Here is a 26,384-nt window from a genome sequence, read left to right on the forward strand (position 1 = left end):
AAGTATCAAACTAAAACATGAATCAGTAGTGTACACTATTCTTTACAGCGATAAGTATCAAACTAAAACATGAGTCAATAGTGTACACTATTCTTTACAGCGATAAGTATCAAACTAAAACATGAATCAGTAGTGTACACTATTCTTTACCTCCCCTTCCACCCCTGTAGAAAGAAACCATCCACCCCTGTAGAAACCTCTTTATTATCTCCTTCCACCCCTGTAGAAACCTCTAGATTTATTATCCCCTTCCACCCCTGTAGAAACCTCTAGATTTATTATCCCCTTCCACCCCTGTAGAAACCTCTAGATTTATTATCCCCTTCCACCCCTGTAGAAACCTCTAGATTTATTATCCCCTTCCACCCCTGTAGAAACCTCTAGATTTATTATCCCCTTCCACCCCTGTAGAAACCTCTAGATTTATTATCCCCTTCCACCCCTGTAGAAACCTCTAGATTTATTATCCCCTTCCACCCCTGTAGAAACCTCTAGATTTATTATCTCCTTCCACCCCTGTAGAAACCTCTAGATTTATTATCTCCTTCCACCCCTGTAGAAACCTCTAGGTTTACCTCACCATCCACCCCTGTAGAAACCTCTAGATTTATTATCCCCTTCCACCCCTGTAGAAACCTCTAGGTTGAGTTGGGAACAGATTCTCTCCAGGCCAGAAGATGCTGTGAGAAGTCTTGAGAAGGAGGGCAGCGTTGAGTTGGGAACAGATTCTCTCCAGGCCAGAAGAAGCTGTGAGAAGTCTTGAGAAGGAGGGCAGCGTTGAGTTGGGAACAGATTCTCTCCAGGCCAGAAGATGCTGTGAGAAGTCTTGAGAAGGAGGGCAGCGTTGAGTTGGGAACAGATTCTCTCCAGGCCAGAAGAAGCTGTGAGAAGTCTTGAAGGAGGGCAGCGTTGGAAGGAGGTTCTGGTAACATGGGGAGAAACCTGGACACCAGGAGGCTCCACCTCTCCTTCATCTCTCACCATCTCCTGTTTTCCAGTCATCAGACATCAGTGAGCCAAGGGGAAGAGTCACTATTAAACTGACGTTTTAAAATCTAATTCCATTACAAAGTGGAGATGGAAATAGTGAAGAGTAAATTGTTTATTGCAATGTGAAAATGATATACAAGCTGAAGAGAGGAAGATGATGTCAATTGACCTGCTGTGTGTTGTGTTGGAGTGTCATCTACTCCTTCACGCAGCGGCTTTACGATCCCATTCTCCTGGAATGCAGTGGCAGGTACATGCTGCTCCTCACCAGGAGGAAGTCTGGAGTCAGCAGGGAGAACAATCACCTCCTCAAACAACCCGTTCTCCCTGACACAGAGAGAGACAGACAGAGACAGACACATAGAGACAGAGACAGACACAGAGAGAGAGAGACAGACACAGAGAGAGAGAGACAGAGAGACACAGACAGAGACACACAGAGAGACAGAGACAGAGAGAGAGACAGAGACAGAGAGAGACAGAAACAGAGAGAGACAGAGAGAGAGACAGAGAGAGAGACAGAGAGAGAGAGACAGAGAGAGAGACAGAGAGAGACAGAGAGAGAGACAGAGAGAGAGAGAGAGAGAGAGAGAGAGACAGAGACAGAAACAGAGAGACAGACACACAGAGAGAGAGGCAGAGACAGAAACAGAGAGAGAGAGTGAGAGACACACAGAGAGACACACAGACAAACAGAGAGACAGACACACAGACACACAGAGAGACAGACACACAGACACACAGAGAGACAGACACACAGACACACAGAGAGAGAGGAATATCCTTTATTAGATGTTCTAGTTGCAGTGTATTATTAGTAGTAGTGTGTCCTACCTCTCGTCAGCAGGTGGCAGCAGTGCTGTGCTGGGGTCAGTGTTGAGGCTGGGGTCAGTGTTGAGGCTGGGGTCAGTGTTGAGGCTGGGGTCAGTGTTGAGGCTGGGGTCAGTGTTGAGGCTGGAGGCTCCATTGCGGTCGCTGTGCTCGGCCCCCGACAGGCTCACTGAGGGGCCCGGAGAATCACAGTTTGACGCTGGAGAAAAACACACGCAACAGATCACAAAAACACAGAGATACTCATTATAAAAAGAACAGTGAATATGGGACTGAACCTATACTATGGTATTATAAGAATTGACCACTTAGAGGACAGATGTGTAAGGAGTTACCTGATTCGTCTATGTTCTTTTGAGGGGTGGCTTTCTAGAGAGAGGAGAGAGAGAGAGATCATTTGAATCCTGGTGAAACACATACCCTATCCAGTTATATAGCAATAGTGGTTCCTACCTTCTCCACTTTATCTGAGCGACGCGTCCTCTTCATGATCTCCTCCAGCCGCTGGGAGATGATAGAGGTAGGAGAGAAATGACACTCAATACACCATAATGAACAGCTTTGGGTAGAATCGTAAACACAGGGTACCTGCATTTGGAAGTAAACACAGGGTACCTACATTTGGAAGTAAACACAGGGTACCTACATTTGGAAGTAAACACAGGGTACCTGCATTGCTCATATTATCACGTCGCTGTGCTATTTTAGCATTAAGCATTCTGATGTAGCCTGATGTAGCCTGATGTAGCATAGTGGCTAGGCTGTAGACGTCTGAAGCATGGGGATAATCCATCGGCATTTATTTAGGCTACTAATCATTAGCTGGATCACAAATTATTGTCGATACCAATAACAGCTCAGTATAATAATATTGAGTATCATAACGATACCACAGAGAGAGAGAAAAAAAATGCCCGAAAGTCAAATATACAGAAGTGTTACTGTATAAAATATGGTGGTTCATCCTCCATGTGGAGAGCAACTGGGTCAGCCCTTCAGGCCCTGCTCAAAACACACCAGCTTCAGGCCCTGCTCAAAACACACCAGCTTCAGGCCCTGCTCAAAACACACCAGCTTCAGGCCCTGCTCAAAACACACCAGCTTCAGGCCCTGCTCAAAACACACCAGCTTCAGGCCCTGCTCAAAACACACAAGCTTCAGGCCCTGCTCAAAACACACAAGCTTCAGGCCCTGCTCAAAACACACCAGCTTCAGGCCCTGCTCAAAACACACAAGCTTCAGGCCCTGCTCAAAAACACACAAGCTTCAGGCCCTGCTCAAAACACACAAGCTTCAGGCCCTGCTCAAAACACACCAGCTTCAGGCCCTGCTCAAAACACACCAGCTTCAGGCCCTGCTCAAAACACACCAGCTTCAGGCCCTGCTCAAAACACACCAGCTTCAGGCCCTGCTCAAAACACACAAGCTTCAGGCCCTGCTCAAAACACACAAGCTTCAGGCCCTGCTCAAAACACACAAGCTTCAGGCCCTGCTCAAAACACACCAGCTTCAGGCCCTGCTCAAAACACACCAGTCTGACGTGTACAGTCTGAGCTGAGTGTTTGAACAACAGTAACACCCAGCAGCACTCCAGAAAGGGGAATATTAGATGTTGTAGCCTCTTTCATGACCCTGCAACCAGAACATGGTATAAACCAGTGTCCTCCTTCAGTGTCCTCCTTCAGTGTCCTCCTTCAGTATTACACATCTATACTGTTGGCTGCATGGGAGGCATGTGTCCATTATGTTCCGATAAAAATATCTCTCTGGTTATCAGAAAGACAGGCTTTAAACGGTGCCAAATGCATTTCTGAAATCACAATATTGATCGATCAAAAGAAGCGATTCACAAACAGAGTAAGCATGATTTAAAAAGGCACCCGTTCATGAGTGTCGGCCATTCGTGGATATGAGTGTGTCGGCCATTCGCGAGAACCGCTGAGAAGTTTTTTTAGGACATGACATTAATTCATGCTAATAATAGCTGGCTAAAAAGTTAACTAGACAATCTACAAGCTGTTTTGAATTGGCTATGTACTCTAGCATCTCTAAAGCGTAGATACCGTAGCTCTAGCATCTCTAAAGCGTAGATACCGCTCTAGCATCTCTAAAGCGTAGATACCGTAACTCTAGCATCTGTAAAGCGTAGATACCGTAGCTCTACCATCTCTAAAGCGTAGATACAGTAACTCTACCATCTCTAAAGCGTAGATACCGTAACTCTACCATCTCTAAAGCATAGATACCGTAACTCTAGCATCTCTAAAGCGTAGATACCGTAGCTCTAGCATCTCTAAAGCGTAGATATCGTAGCTCTAGCATCATGAAAGCGTAGATACCGTAGCTCTAGCATCCTAAAGCGTAGATACCGTAGCTCTACCATCTCTAAAGCGTAGATACCGTAGCTCTAGCATCTTGAAAGCGTAGATACCGTAGCTCTACGATCTCTAAAGCGTAGATACCGTAGCTCTAGCATCTCTAAAGCGTAGATACCGTAGCTCTAGCATCTCTAAAGCGTAGATACCGTAACTCTAGCATCTCTAAAGCGTAGATACCGTAGCTCTAGCATCTCTAAAGCGTAGATACCGTAACTCTACCATCTCTAAAGCATAGATACCGTAACTCTAGCATCTCTAAAGCGTAGATACCGTAACTCTACCATCTCTAAAGCATAGATACCATAACTCTAGCATCTCTAAAGCGTAGATACCGTAGCTCTAGCATCTCTAAAGCGTAGATACCGTAGCTCTAGCATCATGAAAGCGTAGATACCGTAGCTCTAGCATCTCTAAAGCGTAGATACCATAGCTCTAGCATCATGAAAGCGTAGATACCGTAGCTCTAGCATCATGAAAGCGTAGATACCGTAGCTCTAGCATCCCTAAAGCGTAGATACCGTAGCTCTACCATCTCTAAAGCGTAGATACCGTAACTCTACCATCTCTAAAGCGTAGATACCGTAGCTCTACCATCTCTAAAGCGTAGATACCGTAACTCTAGCATCTCTAAAGCGTAGATACCGTAGCTCTACCATCTCTAAAGCGTAGATACCGTAACTCTAGCATCTCTAAAGCTTAGATACCGTAGCTCTACCATCTCTAAAGCGTAGATACCGTAGCTCTAGCATCATGAAAGCGTAGATACCGTAGCTCTGGCATCTCTAAAGCGTAGATACCATAGCTCTAGCATCTTGAAAGCGTAGATACCGTAGCTCTACCATCTCTAAAGCGTAGATACCGTAACTCTAGCATCTCTAAAGCATAGATACCGTAACTCTACCATCTCTAAAGCGTAGATACCGTAGCTCTAGCATCTCTAAAGCGTTGATACCGTAGCTCTAGCATCTCTAAAGCGTAGATACCGTAGCTCTAGCATCTCTAAAGCGTAGATACCGTAGCTCTAGAATCTCTAAAGCGTAGATACCGTAGCTCTAGCATCTCTAAAGCGTAGATACCGTAACTCTAGCATCTCTAAAGCGTAGATACCGTAGCTCTAGCATCTCTAAAGCGTAGATACCGTAGCTCTAGCATCTCTAAAGCGTAGATACCGTAGCTCTAGCATCTCTAAAGTGTAGATGCCGTAGCTCTAGCATCTCTAAAGTGTAGATGCCGTAGCTCTAGCATCTCTAAAGCGTTGATACCGTAGCTCTAGCATCTCTAAAGCGTAGATACCGTAGCTCTGGCATCTCTAAAGCGTAGATACCATAGCTCTAGCATCTTGAAAGCGTAGATACCGTAGCTCTACCATCTCTAAAGCGTAGATACCGTAACTCTAGCATCTCTAAAGCATAGATACCGTAACTCTACCATCTCTAAAGCGTAGATACCGTAGCTCTAGCATCTCTAAAGCGTAGATACCGTAACTCTAGCATCTTGAAAGTGTGCCTCGGTAGGAGTATCTTTTGACGTTTTAGCAGTCGCCATGGTGACAACAACTTAGCAGCGGCACAATATAACGGAAACACCAAACACCATCTCCGGTTTTAGTTGTCACCATGGAAACACCATCTCCGGGCGCATTCTGTTAAGATGGGAAGCCCTGTAACGTGTTACCTTCTTCCTCTCAACCTTTCTGTTAAGATGGGAAGCCCTGTAACGCGTTACCTTCTTCCTCTCCAACCTTTCTGTTAAGATGGGAAGCCCTGTAACGTGTTACCTTCTTCCTCTCCAACCTTTCTGTTAAGATGGGAAGCCCTGTAACGTGTTACCTTCTTCCTCTCCAACCTTTCTGTTAAGATGGGAAGCCCTGTAACGTGTTACCTTCTTCCTCTCCAACCTTTCAGCCTCTTCTTTCTGAAAATGTTTCTCTCTCTCCTTCCTCAGTCTGTCTGCATCCTCCCTCTGACGACATTCCTCCTCCTCTCTCTGAGAACACAGAGAGAGACAGAAATATGGGAGTATGAGTAAAGATCATAACGTCTACAGGCCGGGCGACCCCTCTACAGGCCGGGCGACCCCTCTACAGGCCGGGCGACCCCTCTACAGGCCGGGCGACCCCTCTACAGGCCGGGCGACCCCTCTACAGGCCGGGCGAGCCCCTCTACAGGCCGGGCAGAGTGTGTCTGACCTGTTTCTGCTGTCGCTCTGCCTCCTCTCTCTCCTGCTGGGCTCTCTCCTCCTCCTCCTCCTCCCTCCTTCTCTCCTCCTCCTCCTCTCTCCTCTGTCTCTCCTCGGCCTTACCACACCTGGATACACACAGAGTAGTTACACACACACAATACGCACACACACACACACACACAGTACACACACAGTACACGAACAGGACGCACACACACACAGTACGCACACACACACAGTACGCACGCACACACACAGTACGCACGCACACACAGTACGCACGCACACACAGTACGCACACACACACAGTACGCACAGACAGTACGCACACACACACACAGTACGCACACACAGACAGAACACACAGTTGTACCTCTCTGCCTCCTCCTGTATCCCTCTCCTCTCCTCCCCTCTCTCCCTCTGTTCCCGGGCTTGTCTGCGTTTCTCTGCCAGGACCCGTGTGGCCTCCTCGGGGTCTGTGGTGCCTGCAGTAGACCTATGGGCTGGGGAACTGCCCACACTCTCTAAACACACACACACACACACACACACACACACACACACACACGTCATGTGGCTGTACAATGCTGTGATGTGGAATATCCAGACCAGCTGCAGTAACAGACCAGCTGCAGTAACAGACCAGACCAGCTGCAGTAACAGACCAGCTGCAGTAACAGACCAGACCAGCTGCAGTAACAGACCAGACCAGCTGCAGTAACAGACCAGCTGCAGTAACAGACCAGACCAGCTGCAGTACCAGACCAGCTGCAGTACCAGACCAGCAGCAGTAACAGACCAGACCAGCTGCAGTAACAGACCAGACCAGCTGCAGTACCAGACCAGCTGCAGTAACAGACCAGACCAGCTGCAGTAACAGACCAGACCAGCTGCAGTAACAGACCAGACCAGCTGCAGTAACAGACCAGACCAGCTGCAGTAACAGACCAGACCAGCTGCAGTACCAGACCAGCTGCAGTAACAGACCAGACCAGCAGCAGTAACAGACCAGCTGCAGTACCAGACCAGCAGCAGTAACAGACCAGACCAGCTGCAGTAACAGACCAGACCAGCTGCAGTAACAGACCAGACCAGCTGCAGTACCAGACCAGCTGCAGTAACAGACCAGACCAGCTGCAGTAACAGACCAGACCAGCTGCAGTACCAGACCAGCAGCAGTAACAGACCAGACCAGCTGCAGTAACAGACCAGACCAGCTGCAGTAACAGACCAGACCAGCAGCAGTAACAGACCAGACCAGCTGCAGTAACAGACCAGACCAGCTGCAGTAACAGACCAGCTGCAGTAACAGACCAGACCAGCAGCAGTAACAGACCAGCTGCAGTACCAGACCAGACCAGCTGCAGTAACAGACCAGACCAGCTGCAGTAACAGACCAGACCAGCTGCAGTAACAGACCAGCTGCAGTAACAGACCAGACCAGCTGCAGTAACAGACCAGACCAGCTGCAGTAACAGACCAGCTGCAGTAACAGACCAGCTGCAGTAACAGACCAGCTGCAGTAACAGACCAGCTGCAGTAACAGACCAGCTGCAGTAACAGACCAGCTGCAGTAACAGACCAGCTGCAGTAACAGACCAGCTGCAGTAACAGACCAGCTGCAGTAACAGACCAGACCAGCAGCAGTAACAGACCAGACCAGCAGCAGTAACAGACCAGCTGCAGTAACAGACCAGACCAGCTGCAGTACCAGACCAGCTGCAGTACCAGACCAGCTGCAGTAACAGACCAGACCAGCTGCAGTAACAGACCAGACCAGCTGCAGTAACAGACCAGCTGCAGTAACAGACCAGCTGCAGTAACAGACCAGCTGCAGTAACAGACCAGCTGCAGTAACAGACCAGACCAGCTGCAGTAACAGACCAGACCAGCTGCAGTAACAGACCAGACCAGCTGCAGTAACAGACCAGCTGCAGTAACAGACCAGACCAGCTGCAGTAACAGACCAGCTGCAGTAACAGACCAGCTGCAGTAACAGACCAGCTGCAGTAACAGACCAGCCGCAGTAACAGACCAGACCAGCTGCAGTAACAGACCAGACCAGCTGCAGTAACAGACCAGACCAGCTGCAGTAACAGACCAGCTGCAGTAACAGACCAGCTGCAGTAACAGACCAGACCAGCAGCAGTAACAGACCAGCTGCAGTAACAGACCAGACCAGCTGCAGTAACAGACCAGACCAGCAGCAGTAACAGACCAGCAGCAGTAACAGACCAGCTGCAGTAACAGACCAGACCAGCTGCAGTAACAGACCAGACCAGCTGCAGTAACAGACCAGCTGCAGTAACAGACCAGACCAGCTGCAGTAACAGACCAGACCAGCTGCAGTAACAGACCAGACCAGCTGCAGTAACAGACCAGCAGCAGTAACAGACCAGACCAGCTGCAGTAACAGACCAGACCAGCTGCAGTAACAGACCAGACCAGCTGCAGTAACAGACCAGACCAGCTGCAGTAACATACCAGACCAGCTGCAGTAACAGACCAGCTGCAGTAACAGACCAGACCAGCAGCAGTAACAGACCAGACCAGCAGCAGTAACAGACCAGACCAGCTGCAGTAACAGACCAGCTGCAGTAACAGACCAGACCAGCTGCAGTAACAGACCAGCTGCAGTAACAGACCAGCTGCAGTAACAGACCAGACCAGCTGCAGTAACAGACCAGACCAGCTGCAGTAACAGACCAGCTGCAGTAACAGACCAGACCAGCTGCAGTAACAGACCAGACCAGCTGCAGTAACAGACCAGACCAGCTGCAGTAACAGACCAGCTGCAGTAACAGACCAGACCAGCAGCAGTAACAGACCAGACCAGCAGCAGTAACAGACCAGACCAGCTGCAGTAACAGACCAGCTGCAGTAACAGACCAGACCAGCAGCAGTAACAGACCAGACCAGCAGCAGTAACAGACCAGACCAGCTGCAGTAACAGACCAGCTGCAGTAACAGACCAGACCAGCTGCAGTAACAGACCAGCTGCAGTAACAGACCAGCTGCAGTAACAGACCAGACCAGCTGCAGTAACAGACCAGACCAGCTGCAGTAACAGACCAGCTGCAGTAACAGACCAGACCAGCTGCAGTAACAGACCAGACCAGCTGCAGTAACAGACCAGCAGCAGTAACAGACCAGACCAGCAGCAGTAACTGACCAGCTGCAGTAACAGACCAGACCAGCTGCAGTAACAGACCAGACCAGCTGCAGTAACAGACCAGCTGCAGTAACAGACCAGCTGCAGTAACAGACCAGCTGCAGTAACAGACCAGCTGCAGTAACAGACCAGACCAGCAGCAGTAACTGACCAGCTGCAGTAACAGACCAGACCAGCTGCAGTAACAGACCAGACCAGCTGCAGTAACAGACCAGCTGCAGTAACAGACCAGACCAGCTGCAGTAACAGACCAGCTGCAGTAACAGACCAGACCAGCTGCAGTAACAGACCAGCTGCAGTAACAGACCAGACCAGCTGCAGTAACAGACCAGCTGCAGTAACAGACCAGACCAGCTGCAGTACCAGACCAGACCAGCTGCAGTACCAGACCAGCTGCAGTAACAGACCAGACCAGCTGCAGTAACAGACCAGACCAGCTGCAGTAACAGACCAGCTGCAGTAACAGACCAGACCAGCAGCAGTAACAGACCAGACCAGCAGCAGTAACAGACCAGACCAGCTGCAGTAACAGACCAGCTGCAGTAACAGACCAGACCAGCTGCAGTAACAGACCAGCTGCAGTAACAGACCAGACCAGCTGCAGTAACAGACCAGACCAGCTGCAGTAACAGACCAGCTGCAGTAACAGACCAGCTGCAGTAACAGACCAGACCAGCTGCAGTAACAGACCAGACCAGCTGCAGTAACAGACCAGACCAGCTGCAGTAACAGACCAGACCAGCAGCAGTAACAGACCAGACCAGCAGCAGTAACAGACCAGACCAGCAGCAGTAACAGACCAGACCAGCAGCAGTAACAGACCAGACCAGCTGCAGTAACAGACCAGCTGCAGTAACAGACCAGACCAGCTGCAGTAACAGACCAGCTGCAGTAACAGACCAGACCAGCTGCAGTAACAGACCAGACCAGCTGCAGTAACAGACCAGCTGCAGTAACAGACCAGCTGCAGTAACAGACCAGCTGCAGTAACAGACCAGCTGCAGTAACAGACCAGACCAGACCAGCAGTACCAGACCAGAACGCTAGCTGTCGATGTGTGTGTGGCCTCCACTCACCGCTGACTGCTGACAGTGTGTCCTTTGTGTCTGTGCAGGGGCAGGCTTTGGGTTGGCCCAGGCTCTGGGGGCGTGGCTGGGAGGGGGTCACAGCCCCCTGGTCTCCCTCAGGTCCTCCTGCCTCTAGTCCAATCAGAGACAGGCTCTCTGGCACTGTCCTACTGGGCCTGAGGTTCCCAAGTCCTCTCCAATGGGAGACCGTAGCTGCTTGGGGGTGGAGGGGCGAGGGGGCAGCTTCTGGGGGGTCTGGAGGGAGGAAGGGACGGCTTCTGGGGGGGTCTGGAGGGAGGTAGGGGAGAGCGTATTTGGCTACTCTGAAATGGCACCCTAATCCCTATATAGTGCACTACTTTTATTTATATTTAACCTTTAAGTCAGTTAAGAACACATTGTAATTTACAATGACAGCCTAGGAATAGTGGGTTATCTGCCAGAATGACAGATAGTTACCTTGTCAGTTCAGTTATCAGATCTAGCAACCTTCTGGTTACAGTCCCAACACTCTAACCACTAGGCTACCCTGCCACCTCTACACTCTAACCACTAGGCTACCCTGCCGCCTCTACACTCTAACCATTAGGCTACCTGCCTCCTCTACACTCTAACCACTAGGCTACCTGCCTCCTCTACACTCTAACCACTAGGCTACCTGCCTCCTCTACACTCTAACCACTAGGCTACCTGCCTCCTCTACACTCTAACCACTAGGCTACCTGCCACCCCTATACTCTAACCACTAGGCTACCCTGCCACCTCTACACTCTAACCACTAGGCTACCTGCCACCCCTACACTCTAACCACTAGGCTACCTGCCACCCCTACACTCTAACCACTAGGCTACCTGCCAACCCTACACTCTAACCACTAGGCTACCTGCCAACCCTACACTCTAACCACTAGTCTACCTGCCAACACGACACTCTAACCACTAGGCTACCTGCCTACCCTACACTCTAACCACTAGGCTACCTGCCTCCTCTACACTCTAAACACTAGGCTACCTGCCACCCCTCCACTCTAACCACTAGGCTACCTGCCACCTCTACACTCTAAACACTAGGCTACCTGCCACCTCTACACTCTAAACACTAGGCTACCTGCCACCCCTACACTCTAACCACTAGGCTACCTGCCTCCCCTACACTCTAACCACTAGGCTACCTGCCGCCCCTACACTCTAACCACTAGGCTACCTGCCGCCCCTACACTCTAACCACTAGGCTACCTGCCGCCCCTACACTCTAACCACTAGGCTACCTGCCACCCCTACACTCTAACCACTAGGCTACCTGCCTCCTCTACACTCTAACCACTAGGCTACCTGCCTCCTCTACACTCTAACCACTAGGCTACCTGCCACCCCTACACTCTAACCACTAGGCTACCTGCCACCCCTACACTCTAACCACTAGGCTACCTGCCACCCCTACACTCTAACCACTAGGCTACCTGCCACCCCTACACTCTAACCACTAGGCTACCTGCCTCCCCTACACTCTAACCACTAGGCTACCTGCCACCCCTACACTCTAACCACTAGGCTACCTGCCACCCCTACACTCTAACCACTAGGCTACCTGCCACCCCTACACTCTAACCACTAGGCTACCTGCCACCCCTACACTCTAACCACTAGGCTACCTGCCACCCCTACACTCTAACCACTAGGCTACCTGCCACCCCTACACTCTAACCACTAGGCTACCTGCCACCCCTACACTCTAACCACTAGGCTACCTGCCTCCTCTACACTCTAACCAATAGGCTACCTGCCACCCCTACACTCTAACCACTAGGCTACCTGCAGGGCCTTTAACCAGGGCCTTTAACCAGGGCCTTTAACCAGGGCCTTTAACCAGGGCCTTTAACCAGTCTTAGAGCAATGTTAGTGGGTCAGAACCTAACAGTTACTAACACTAGAGATGAGCTAGTTCAGGAGACGGTCCATAGAGTGACATACAAAGTCATAGTATAGATAGAGGACAACTCTAGGATCTCTATGAGCTGCTATTCCACCAACCTGCCAGGTGAGGGCGCTGTCACTCTACTCTGCTGTTTCCCTGGTGACCGGAACCTCTTGGCAGTAGGCGTGGTCAGAGGAGGTGTGGTCAGAGGCAGGGAGAGGTTGCTCCAAGACTTCCTGACAAAATCCTTATGTTTATCCTTAAACACACACAGACGGATGGAACGATCTTCAATTAATGTGGAACTGCCTCCTCTTCCTCTGACACCACATGACTGAAGGGGTCCAAACTGACTGACGGTAGCGTATTGATGCTAACATGGGACAGTGTGGGGTCCTGACGGTAGCGTATTGATGCTAACATGGGACAGTGTGGGGGTCCTGACGGTAGCGTATTGATGCTAACATGGGACAGTGTGGGGGTCCTGACGGTAGCGTATTGATGCTAACATGGGACAGTGTGGGGGTCCTGACGGTAGCGTATTGATGCTAACATGGGACAGTGTGGGGGTCCTGACGTATTGATGCTAACATGGGACAGTGTGGGGGTCCTGACGATAGCGTATTGACGCTAACATGGGACAGTGGGGGTCCTGACGGTAGCGTATTGATGCTAACATGGGACAGTGTGGGGGTCCTGACGGTAGCGTATTGACGCTAACATGGGACAGTGTGGGGTCCTGACGGTAGCGTATTGATGCTAACATGGGACAGTGTGGGGGTCCTGACGGTAGCGTATTGATGCTAACATGGGACAGTGTGGGGGTCCTGACGGTAGCGTATTGATGCTAACATGGGACAGTGTGGGGGTCCTGACGGTAGCGTATTGATGCTAACATGGGACAGTGGGGGGGTCCTGACGGTAGCGTATTGATGCTAACATGGGACAGTGTGGGGGTCCAATGACAGCGTATTGATGCTAACATGGGACAGTGTGGGGGTCCTGACGGTAGCGTATTGATGCTAACATGGGACAGTGGGGGGGTCTGACGGTAGCGTATTGATGCTAACATGGGAAAGTGGGGTCTGACGGTAGCGTATTGATGCTAACATGGGACAGTGTGGGGGTCCTGACAGCGTATTGCGCTAACATGGGACAGTGTGGGGGTCCTGACGTATTGATGCTAACATGGGACAGTGTGGGGGTCCTGACGGTAGCGTATTGATGCTAACATGGGAAAGTGGGGGTCCTGACGGTAGCGTATTGATGCTAACATGGGAAAGTGGGGGTCCTGACGGTAGCGTATTGATGCTAACATGGGACAGTGTGGGGGTCCTGACGGTGGCGTATTGACGCTAACATGGGACAGTGTGGGGGTCCTGACGGTAGCGTATTGATGCTAACATGGGACAGTGGGGGGTCCTGACGGTAGCGTATTGATGCTAACATGGGACAGTGGGGGGTCCTGACGGTAGCGTATTGACGCTAACATGGGACAGTGTGGGGGTCCTGACGGTAGCGTATTGATGCTAACATGGGACAGTGGGGGTCTGACGGTAGCGTATTGATGCTAACATGGGACAGTGTGGGGGTCCTGACGGTAGCGTATTGATGCTAACATGGGACAGTGTGGGGGTCCTGACGGTAGCGTATTGATGCTAACATGGGACAGTGTGGGGGTCCTGACGGTAGCGTATTGATGCTAACATGGGACAGTGTGGGGGTCTGACGTATTGATGCTAACATGGGACAGTGTGAGGGTCCTGACGGTAGCGTATTGATGCTAACATGGGACAGTGTGGGGGTCCTGACGGTAGCGTATTGATGCTAACATGGGATAGTGTGGGGTCCTGACGGTAGCGTATTGATGCTAACATGGGACAGTGGGGGGTCCTGACGGTAGCGTATTGATGCTAACATGGGACAGTGTGGGGGTCCTGACGGTAGCGTATTGACGCTAACATGGGACAGTGGGGGGGTCCTGACGGTAGCGTATTGATGCTAACATGGGACAGTGTGGGGGTCCTGACGGTAGCGTATTGATGCTAACATGGGACAGTGTGGGGGTCCTGACGGTAGCGTATTGATGCTAACATGGGACAGTGGGGGTCCTGACGGTAGCGTATTGATGCTAACATGGGACAGTGTGGGGGTCCTGACGGTAGCGTATTGACGCTAACATGGGACAGTGGGGGTCCTGACGGTAGCGTATTGATGCTAACATGGGACAGTGTGGGGTCCTGACGGTAGCGTATTGATGCTAACATGGGACAGTGGGGGTCCTGACGGTAGCGTATTGATGCTAACATGGGACAGTGGGGGTCCTGACGGTAGCGTATTGACGCTAACATGGGACAGTGGGGGTCCTGACGGTAGCGTATTGATGCTAACATGGGACAGTGTGGGGTCCTGACGGTAGCGTATTGATGCTAACATGGGACAGTGTGGGGGTCCTGACGGTAGCGTATTGATGCTAACATGGGACAGTGGGGGGGTCCTGACGGTAGCGTATTGATGCTAACATGGGACAGTGGGGGGTCAGCGTATTGATGCTAACATGGGACAGTGTGGGGGTCCTGACGGTAGCGTATTGATGCTAACATGGGGCAGTGCGGGGGTCCTGACGGTAGCGTATTGATGCTAACATGGGACAGTGGGGGGTCTGACGGTAGCGTATTGATGCTAACATGGGACAGTGTGGGGTCCTGACTGTAGCGTATTGATGCTAACATGGGACAGTGTGGGGGTCCTGACGGAGCGTATTGATGCTAACATGGGACAGTGGGGGGGTCCTGACGGTAGCGTATTGATGCTAACATGGGACAGTGTGGGGGTCCTGACGGTAGCGTATTGATGCTAACATGGGACAGTGCGGGGGGTCCTGACGGTAGCGTATTGATGCTAACATGGGACAGTGCGGGGGTCCTGACAGTAGCGTATTGATGCTAACATGGGACAGTGCGGGGTCCTGACGGTAGCGTATTGATGCTAACATGGGGCAGTGCGGGGGTCCTGACGGTAGCGTATTGATGCTAACATGGGACAGTGGGGGTCCTGACGGTAGCGTATTGATGCTAACATGGGACAGTGGGGGGGTCCTGACGGTAGCGTATTGATGCTAACATGGGACAGTGTGGGGGTCTGACGGTAGCGTATTGATGCTAACATGGGACAGTGGGGGGGGTCCTGACGGTAGCGTATTGATGTTAACATGGGACAGTGTGGGGGTCAGCGTATTGACGCTAACATGGGACAGTGTGGGGGTCCTGACGGTAGCGTATTGATGCTAACATGGGACAGTGGGGGTCCTGACGGTAGCGTATTGATGCTAACATGGGACAGTGTGGGGTCCTGACGGTAGCGTATTGATGCTAACATGGGACAGTGGGGGTCTGACGGTAGCGTATTGATGCTAACATGGGACAGTGCGGGGTCCTGACGGTAGCGTATTGATGCTAACATGGGACAGTGCGGGGTCTGACGGTAGCGTATTGATGCTAACATGGGGCAGTGGGGGTCCTGACGGTAGCGTATTGATGCTAACATGGGACAGTGGGGGTCCTGACGGTAGCGTATTGATGCTAACATGGGACAGTGGGGGGTCCTGACGGTAGCGTATTGATGCTAACATGGGACAGTGTGGGGGTCCTGACGGTAGCGTATTGATGCTAACATGGGACAGTGTGGGGGTCCTGACGGTAGCGTATTGATGTTAACATGGGACAGTGTGGGGGTCCTGGGACAGTGTGTGGGGACGGTAGCGTATTGATGCTAACATGGGACAGTGTGGGGGTCCTGACGGTAGCGTATTGATGCTAACATGGGACAGTGTGGGGGTCTGACGGTAGCGTATTGATGCTAACATGGGACAGTGGGGGTCCTGACGGTAGCGTATTGACGCTAACATGGGACAGTGTGGGGGTCCTGGGACAGTGACTAGCGTATTGATGCTAACATGGGACAGTGGGGGTCCTGACGGTAGCGTATTGATGCTAACATGGGACAGTGTGGGGGTCCTGACGGTAGCGTATTGATGCTAACATGGGACAGTGGGGGTCCTGACGGTAGCGTATTGATGCTAACATGGGACAGTGTGGGGGTCCTGACGGTAGCGTATTGATGCTAACATGGGACAGTGTGGGGGTTCTGACCGTAGCGTATTGATGCTAACATGGGACAGTGGGGGTCCTGACGGTAGCGTATTGATGCTAACATGGGACAGTGTGGGGGTCTGACGGTAGCGTATTGATGCTAACATGGGACAGTGTGGGGGTCCTGACGGTAGCGTATTGATGCTAACATGGGACAGTGGGGGGTCCTGACGGTAGCGTATTGATGCTAACATGGGACAGTGGGGGGTCCTGACGGTAGCGTATTGATGCTAACATGGGACAGTGTGGGGTCTGACGGTAGCGTATTGATGCTAACATGGGACAGTGGGGGTCCTGACGTATTGATGCTAACATGGGACAGTGTGGGGGTCCTGACTGTAGCGTATTGATGCTAACATGGGACAGTGTGGGGGTCCTGACCGTAGCGTATTGATGCTAACATGGGACAGTGTGTGGGTCTGACGGTAGCGTATTGATGCTAACATGGGACAGTGTGGGGTCCTGACGGTAGCGTATTGATGCTAACATGGGACAGTGTGGGGGTCCTGACGGTAGCGTATTGATGCTAACATGGGACAGTGTGTGGGGTATTGATGCTAACATGGGACAGTGTGGGGGTCCTGAGCGTATTGATGCTAACATGGGACAGTGTGGGGGTCCTGACGGTAGCGTATTGATGCTAACATGGGACAGTGTGGGGGTCCTGACGGTAGCGTATTGATGCTAACATGGAACAGTGTGGGGTCCTGACGGTAGCGTATTGATGCTAACATGGGACAGTGGGGGGTCTGACGGTAGCGTATTGATGCTAACATGGGACAGTGTGGGGGTCCTGACGGTAGCGTATTGATGCTAACATGGGACAGTGTGGGGGTCCTGACGGTAGCGTATTGATGCTAACATGGGACAGTGGGGGGTCCTGACGGTAGCGTATTGATGCTAACATGGGACAGTGTGGGGGTCTGACGTATTGATGCTAACATGGGACAGTGTGGGGGTCTGACTGTAGCGTATTGATGCTAACATGGGACAGTGTGGGGGTCCTGACTGTAGCGTATTGATGCTAACATGGGACAGTGGGGGTCCTGACGGTAGCGTATTGATGCTAACATGGGACAGTGGGGGTCCTGACGGTAGCGTATTGATGCTAACATGGGACAGTGGGGGTCCTGACGGTAGCGTATTGATGCTAACATGGGACAGTGTGGGGGTCTGACGGTAGCGTATTGACGCTAACATGGGACAGTGTGGGGGTCCTGACGGTAGCGTATTGATGCTAACATGGGACAGTGTGGGGGTCTGACGGTAGCGTATTGATGCTAACATGGGACAGTGGGGGGTCCTGACGGTAGCGTATTGATGCTAACATGGGACAGTGTGGGGTTCTGACCGTAGCGTATTGATGCTAACATGGGACAGTGGGGGTCCTGACGGTAGCGTATTGATGCTAACATGGGACAGTGTGGGGGTCTGACGGTAGCGTATTGATGCTAACATGGGACAGTGTGTGGGACAGCGTATTGATGCTAACATCTGACGGTAGCGTATTGATGCTAACATGGGACAGTGTGGGGGTCCTGACGGTAGCGTATTGATGCTAACATGGGACAGTGTGTGGGTCCTGACGGTAGCGTATTGATGCTAACATGGGACAGTCTGGGGTCCTGACGGTAGCGTATTGATGCTAACATGGGACAGTGTGTGGGTCCTGACGGTAGCGTATTGATGCTAACATGGGGCAGTGCGGGGTCCTGACGGTAGCGTATTGATGCTAACATGGGACAGTGGGGGGGTCCTGACGGTAGCGTATTGACGCTAACATGGGACAGTGTGGGGGTCCTGACGGTAGCGTATTGATGCTAACATGGGACAGTGGGGGGGTCCTGACGGTAGCGTATTGATGCTAACATGGGACAGTCTGGGGTCCTGACGGTAGCGTATTGATGCTAACATGGGACAGTGTGGGGGTCCTGACGGTAGCGTATTGATGCTAACATGGGACAGTGTGGGGGTCCTGACGGTAGCGTATTGATGCTAACATGGGACAGTGGGGGGTCCTGACGGTAGCGTATTGATGCTAACATGGGACAGTGTGGGGGTCCTGACGGTAGCGTATTGATGCTAACATGGGACAGTGTGGGGGTCCTGACGGTAGCGTATTGATGCTAACATGGGACAGTGTGTGGGTCCTGACGGTAGCGTATTGATGCTAACATGGGACAGTCTGGGGTCCTGACGGTAGCGTATTGACGCTAACATGGGACAGTGTGGGGGTCCTGACGGTAGCGTATTGATGCTAACATGGGACAGTGGGGGGGTCTGACGTATTGATGCTAACATGGGACAGTGGGGGGTCCTGACGGTAGCGTATTGATGCTAACATGGGACAGTGTGGGGGTCCTGACGGTAGCGTATTGATGCTAACATGGGACAGTCTGGGGTCCTGACGGTAGCGTATTGATGCTAACATGGGACAGTGTGGGGGTCCTGACGGTAGCGTATTGATGCTAACATGGGACAGTGGGGGGGTCCTGACGTATTGATGCTAACATGGGACAGTGGGGTCCTGACGGTAGCGTATTGATGCTAACATGGGACAGTGGGGGTCCTGACGGTAGCGTATTGATGCTAACATGGGACAGTGGGGGGTCCTGACGTATTGATGCTAACATGGGACAGTGTGGGGGTCCTGACGGTAGCGTATTGATGCTAACATGGGACAGTGTGGGGGTCCTGACGGAGCGTATTGATGCTAACATGGGACAGTCTGTGGGGGTCATGGGACAGTGTGGGGGCGTATTGATGCTAACATGGGACAGTGTGGGGGTCCTGACGGTAGCGTATTGATGCTAACATGGGACAGTGGGGGTCCTGACGGTAGCGTATTGATGCTAACATGGGACAGTGTGGGGGTCCTGACGGTAGCGTATTGATGCTAACATGGGACAGTGCGGGGGTCCTGACGGTAGCGTATTCATGCTAACATGGGACAGTGTGGGGGTCCTGACGGTAGCGTATTGATGCTAACATGGGACAGTGGGGGTCCTGACGGTAGCGTATTGATGCTAACATGGGACAGTGGGGGTCCTGACGGTAGCGTATTGATGCTAACATGGGACAGTGTTGGGGTCCTGACGGTAGCGTATTGATGCTAACATGGGACAGTGGGGGTCCTGACGGTAGCGTATTGATGCTAACATGGGACAGTGTTGGGGTCCTGACGATGTAACATGGGCGTATTGATGCTAACATGGGACAGTGGGGGGGTCCTGACGGTAGCGTATTGATGCTAACATGGGACAGTGGGGGGTCCTGACGGTAGCGTATTGATGCTAACATGGGACAGTGGGGGGTCTGACGGGCGTATTGATGCTAACATGGGACAGTGTTGGGGTCCTGACGGTAGCGTATTGATGCTAACATGGGACAGTGTTGGGGTCCTGACGGTAGCGTATTGATGCTAACATGGGACAGTGGGGGTCCTGACGGTAGCGTATTGATGCTAACATGGGACAGTGTGGGGGTCCTGACGGTAGCGTATTGATGCTAACATGGGACAGTGGGGGTCCTGACGGTAGCGTATTGATGCTAACATGGGACAGTGGGGGTCCTGACGGTAGCGTATTGATGCTAACATGGGACAGTGGGGGTCCTGACGGTAACATGGGCGTATTGATGCTAACATGGGACAGTGTGGGGGTCCTGACGGTAGCGTATTGATGCTAACATGGGACAGTGGGGGTCCTGACGGTAGCGTATTGATGCTAACATGGGACAGTGGGGGTCCTGACGGTAGCGTATTGATGCTAACATGGGACAGTGGACGGTAGCGTATTGATGCTAACATGGGGGGTCCTGACGGTAGCGTATTGATGCTAACATGGGACAGTGGGGGTCCTGACGGTAGCGTATTGATGCTAACATGGGACAGTGTCTGGGGGTGCTAACATGGGACAGTGTGGGGGTCTGCGTATTGATGCTAACATGGGACAGTGTGGGGGTCCTGACGTATTGATGCTAACATGGGACAGTGTGGGGGTCCTGACGGTAGCGTATTGATGCTAACATGGGACAGTGGGGGGTCCTGACGGTAGCGTATTGATGCTAACATGGGACAGTGGGGGGTCCTGACGGTAGCGTATTGACGCTAACATGGGACAGTGGGGGTCCTGACGGTAGCGTATTGATGCTAACATGGGACAGTGGGGGGTCCTGACGTATTGATGCTAACATGGGACAGTGTGGGGGTCCTGACGGTAGCGTATTGATGCTAACATGGGACAGTGGGGGGTCCTGACGGTAGCGTATTGATGCTAACATGGGACAGTGGGGGGGTCCTGACGTATTGATGCTAACATGGGACAGTGGGGGTCCTGACGGTAGCGTATTGATGCTAACATGGGACAGTGGGGGTCCTGACGGTAGCGTATTGATGCTAACATGGGACAGTGGGGGTCCTGACGGTAGCGTATTGATGCTAACATGGGACAGTGGGGGTCCTGACGGTAGCGTATTGATGCTAACATGGGACAGTGTGAGGGGGGTCGTATTGATGCTAACATGGGACAGTGGGGGTAGCGTAGCGTATTGATGCTAACATGGGACAGTGGGGGTCCTGACGGTAGCGTATTGATGCTAACATGGGACAGTGGGGGTCCTGACGGTAGCGTATTGATGCTAACATGGGACAGTGTGGGGGTCCTGACGGTAGCGTATTGATGCTAACATGGGACAGTGGGGGGGTCCTGACGGTAGCGTATTGATGCTAACATGGGACAGTGGGGGGGTCCTGGGGGTGCTAACATGGGACAGTGTGGGGGTCCTGAGCGTATTGAAGCTAACATGGGACAGTGTGGGGGTCCTGGCTGTAGCGTATTGATGCTAACATGGGACAGTGGGGGGTCCTGACGGTAGCGTATTGATGCTAACATGGGACAGTGGGGGTCCTGACGGTAGCGTATTGATGCTAACATGGGACAGTGGGGGGGTCCTGACGTATTGATGCTAACATGGGACAGTGTGGGGGTCCTGACGGTAGCGTATTGATGCTAACATGGGACAGTGGGGGTCCTGACGGTAGCGTATTGATGCTAACATGGGACAGTGGGGGTCCTGACGTATTGATGCTAACATGGGACAGTGGGGGTCCTGACGTATTGATGCTAACATGGGACAGTGCGGGGTCCTGACGGTAGCGTATTGATGCTAACATGGGACAGTGGGGGTCCTGACGGTAGCGTATTGATGCTAACATGGGACAGTGTGGGTCCTGACGGTAGCGTATTGATGCTAACATGGGACAGTGTGGGTCCTGACGGTAGCGTATTGATGCTAACATGGGACAGTTGTCGTCATCACGGGATATCTTACCGGCGCGGGTTGTTGTCATCACGGGATATCTTACCGGCGCGGGTTGTCGTCATCACGGGATATCTTACCGGCGCGGGTTGTTGTCATCACGGGATATCTTACCGGCGCGGGTTGTCGTCATCACGGGATATCTTACCGGCGCGGGTTGTTGTCCTCACGGGATATCTTACCGGCGCGGGTTGTTGTCATCACGGGATATCTTACCGGCGCGGGTTGTCGTCATCACGGGATATCTTACCGGCGCGGGTTGTCGTCATCACGGGATATCTTACCGGCGCGGGTTGTCGTCATCACGGGATATCTTACCGGCGCGGGTTGTTGTCATCACGGGATATCTTACCGGCGCGGGTTGTTGTCATCACGGGATATCTTACCGGCGCGGGTTGTTGTCATCACGGGATATCTTACCGGCGCGGGTTGTTGTCATCACGGGATATCTTACCGGCGCGGGTTGTTGTCATCACGGGATATCTTACCGCGCGGGTTGTTGTCATCACGGGATATCTTACCGGTGCGTTGCAGGTGGTCCTCCTGCGGTTGGTCATGTCCCCGGGGAGCGTGGCTCTTGGCTGCGGCAGACGGTCAGAGGCTGGGACTGGATGGACTTGAAGGACATAGATCCCATAGGGTGGCAGGACACCGAGCGAGGACATACAGGCATGGCTCCTGTCACACGGTCACCACCAATCAGGGGTTAGACATGGACAGGATGGGTGACAGGAGCGATGGATCGGGTGGAGCAGAGGGAGAGAGGCGTCGAGGGGGAGAGCGAGGCGTCGAGGGGGAGAGCGAGCGTCGAGGGGGAGAGCGAGGCGTCGAGGGGGAGAGAGGCGTCGAGGGGGGGAGAGAGGCGTCGAGGGGGGAGAGAGGCGTCGAGGGGGAGAGAGAGGCGTCGAGGGGGGAGAGAGGCGTCGAGGGGGGAGAAGAGCGTCGAGGGGGAGAGAGAGCGTCGAGGGGGAGAGAGAGGCGTCGAGGGGGAGAGAGAGGCGTCGAGGGGAGAGAGGCGTCGAGGGGGAGAGAAGCGTCGAGGGGGAGAGAGAGGCGTCGAGGGGAGAGAGAGGCGTCGAGGGGGAGAGAGAGGCGTCGAGGGGGAGAGAGAGGCGTCGAGGGGGAGAGAGAGCGTCGAGGGGGGAGAGAGGCGTCGAGGGGGAGAGAGAGGCGTCGAGGGGGAGAGAGAGGCGTCGAGGGGGAGAGAGAGGCGTCGAGGGGGAGAGAGAGGCGTCGAGGGGGAGAGAGAGGCGTCGAGGGGGAGAAGAGCGGCGAGGGGGAGAGAGAGCGAGGGGGGAGAGAGGCGGCGAGGGGGAGAGAGAGGCGGCGAGGGGGAGAGAGAGGCGGCGAGGGGGAGAGAGAGGCGGCGAGGGGGAGAGAGAGGCGGCGAGGGGAGGAGAGAGGCGGTGAGGGATGGAGCAGAGGGAGAGAGAATAAGAGAAGGAAAATTTGTTGATACTGGTCAGGACCTAAACCCATCAGTAGATCAGACAGGTTAGTGATGTAACCAATCAGAGCTCACTGCACCCATCAGTGAGATATAGTTGGTGTGTGTGTGTTCAGGTGTGTTACCTGTGTCTCCAGACAGGCTCATGGCGCTGCGGCTGCGTGCCAGGTAGGAGTGTGTGGGCTGGAGCAGACGATTGACCACTGTGTTCTCCCATGGGGTCAATGGCATACAACGCATGCCTGGAACGACACACACACAGATCGTTAGTTGAGATGCAAATGCAGTAAGGGGAGGATCACCATAGTAACGTGCGGTAAGGGGGGAATCGCCATAGTAACACGCGGTAAGGGGGGAATCGCCATAGTAACGTGCTGTAAGGGGAGGATAGCCATAGTAATGTACAGTAAGGGGGGAATCGCCATAGTAACGTGCAGTAAGGGGATCGCCATAGTAACGTGCGGTAAGGGGGAATTGCCATATTAACGTGAGGTAAGTGGAGGATCGCCATAGTAACGTGCAGTAAGGGGGGGATCGCCATAGTAACATGCAGTAAGGGGGGGATCGCCATAGTAACGTGCAGTAAGGGGGGGATCGCCATAGTAACGTGCAGTAAGGGGGGGATCGCCATAGTAACGTGCAGTAAGGGAAGGATCGCCATAGTAACATGCAGTAAGGGGAGGATCGCCATAGTAACTGAGAAAACGTGCAAAAGAACATGGTGAATTAAGTGAACCGTTCTGTGCTTTAACCAGTGTGACAGGATCCGTGTCCTTATGGGTTTCATTTGAGATGCAGACATCATGGGGGATAGATCCACTTCCCAGAGTCCCTTTCATTCATTATCCAATTACTCAATACATGATTTAATGAAAGACAGAGCTGGTGTGAGTGATCTGGTGTTTGCACAAGGTGATGCCAACAAGCCATGCTGAAGCTCTTAGCGGCACGTCTGGGACAGACGGGACCTTGGGGTCTGGGGACAGACGGGGGTCTGGGGACAGACGGGACCTTAGGGTCTGGGGACAGACGGGAGCTTGGGGGTCTGGGGACAGACGGGACCTTGGGGTCTGGGGACAGACGGGACCTTGGGGTCTGGGGACAGACGGGACCTTGGGGGTCTGGGGACAGACGGGACCTTGGGGGTCTGGGGACAGACGGGACCTTGGGGGTCTGGGGACAGACGGGACCTTGGGGTCTGGGGACAGACGGGACCTTGGGGTCTGGGGACAGACGGGACCTTGGGGGTCTGGGGACAGACGGGACCTTGGGGGTCTGGGGACAGACGGGACCTTGGGGGTCTGGGGACAGACGGGACCTTGGGGGTCTGGGGACAGACGGGACCTTGGGGTCTGGGGACAGACGGGACCTTGGGGGTCTGGGGACAGACGGGACCTTGGGGGTCTGGGGACAGACGGGACCTTGGGGGTCTGGGGACAGACGGGACCTTGGGGTCTGGGGACAGACGGGACCTTGGGGTCTGGGGACAGACGGGACCTTGGGGTCTGGGGACAGACGGGACCTTGGGGTCTGGGGACAGACGGGACCTTGGGGTCTGGGGACAGACGGGACCTTGGGGTCTGGGGACAGACGGGACCTTGGGGTCTGGGGACAGACGGGACCTTGGGGTCTGGGGACAGACGGGACCTTGGGGTCTGGGGACAGACGGGACCTTGGGGTCTGGGGACAGACGGGACCTTGGGGTCTGGGGACAGACGGGACCTTGGGGTCTGGGGACAGACGGGACCTGGGGGTCTGGGGACAGACGGGACCTGGGGTCTGGGGACAGACGGGACCTGGGGGTCTGGGGACAGACGGGACCTTGGGGTCTGGGGACAGACGGGACCTGGGGGTCTGGGGACAGACGGGACCTGGGGGTCTGGGGACAGACGGGACCTTGGGGTCTGGGGACAGACGGGACCTTAGGGTCTGGGGACAGACGGGACCTTGGGGTCTGGGGACAGACGGGACCTGGGGGTCTGGGGACAGACGGGACCTGGGGTCTGGGGACAGACGGGACCTTAGCGGGCGCCTGGGGACAGACAGGATCAGTGGACAGAGGGATAACAGTCTGACATGCAGGATTCAGAACAAGCTTCCCAGACAAAACACCTCTGAACAGACAGGCTGGAAACTATCCAGTCAACTGTATAGGCCTGCTTCCCCTGATGATCCATGCCCGGTCTCAACTACATAGGCCTGCTTCCCCTGATGATCCATGCCCGGTCTCAACTACATAGGCCTGCTTCCCCTGATGATCCATGCCCGGTCTCAACTACATAGGCCTGCTTCCCCTGATGATCCATGCCCGGTCTCAACTACATAGGCCTGCTTCCCCTGATGATCCAGGCCCGGTCTCAACTACATAGGCCTGCTTCCCCTGATGATCCATGCCCGGTCTCAACTACATAGGCCTGCTTCCCCTGATGATCCAGGCCCGGTCTCAACTACATAGGCCTGCTTCCACTGATGATCCAGGCCCGGTCTCAACTACATAGGCCTGCTTCCCCTGATGATCCAGGCCCGGTCTCAACTACATAGGCCTGCTTCCCCTGATGATCCATGCCCGGTCTCAACTACATAGGCCTGCTTCCCCTGATGATCCAGGCCCGGTCTCAACTACATAGGCCTGCTTCCCCTGATGATCCAGGCCCGGTCTCAACTACATAGGCCTGCTTCCCCTGATGATCCAGGCCCGGTCTCAACTGTATAGGCCTGCTTCCCCTGATGATCCTGGCCCGGTCTCAACTACATAGGCCTGCTTCCCCTGATGATCCAGGCCCGGTCTCAACTACATAGGCCTGCTTCCCCTGATGATCTAGGCCCGGTCTCAACTACATAGGCCTGCTTCCCCTGATGATCCAGGCCCGGTCTCAACTACATAGGCCTGCTTCCCCTGATGATTCAGGCCCGGTCTCAACTGCATAGGCCTAC

The 26,384-nt window shown here is 53.4% G+C and overlaps 1 pseudogene; it reads right to left on the minus strand.

Moving 5' to 3' along the window:
* Positions 1-241: 241 nt before the first annotated feature.
* Positions 242-26,384, minus strand: part of LOC135536428 (ensconsin-like) — a 53,575-nt pseudogene continuing 27,432 nt past the window's right edge.

Source organism: Oncorhynchus masou, unplaced genomic scaffold (assembly GCF_036934945.1).
Source record: "Oncorhynchus masou masou isolate Uvic2021 unplaced genomic scaffold, UVic_Omas_1.1 unplaced_scaffold_617, whole genome shotgun sequence".
NCBI classification, from domain to species: domain Eukaryota; kingdom Metazoa; phylum Chordata; class Actinopteri; order Salmoniformes; family Salmonidae; genus Oncorhynchus; species Oncorhynchus masou.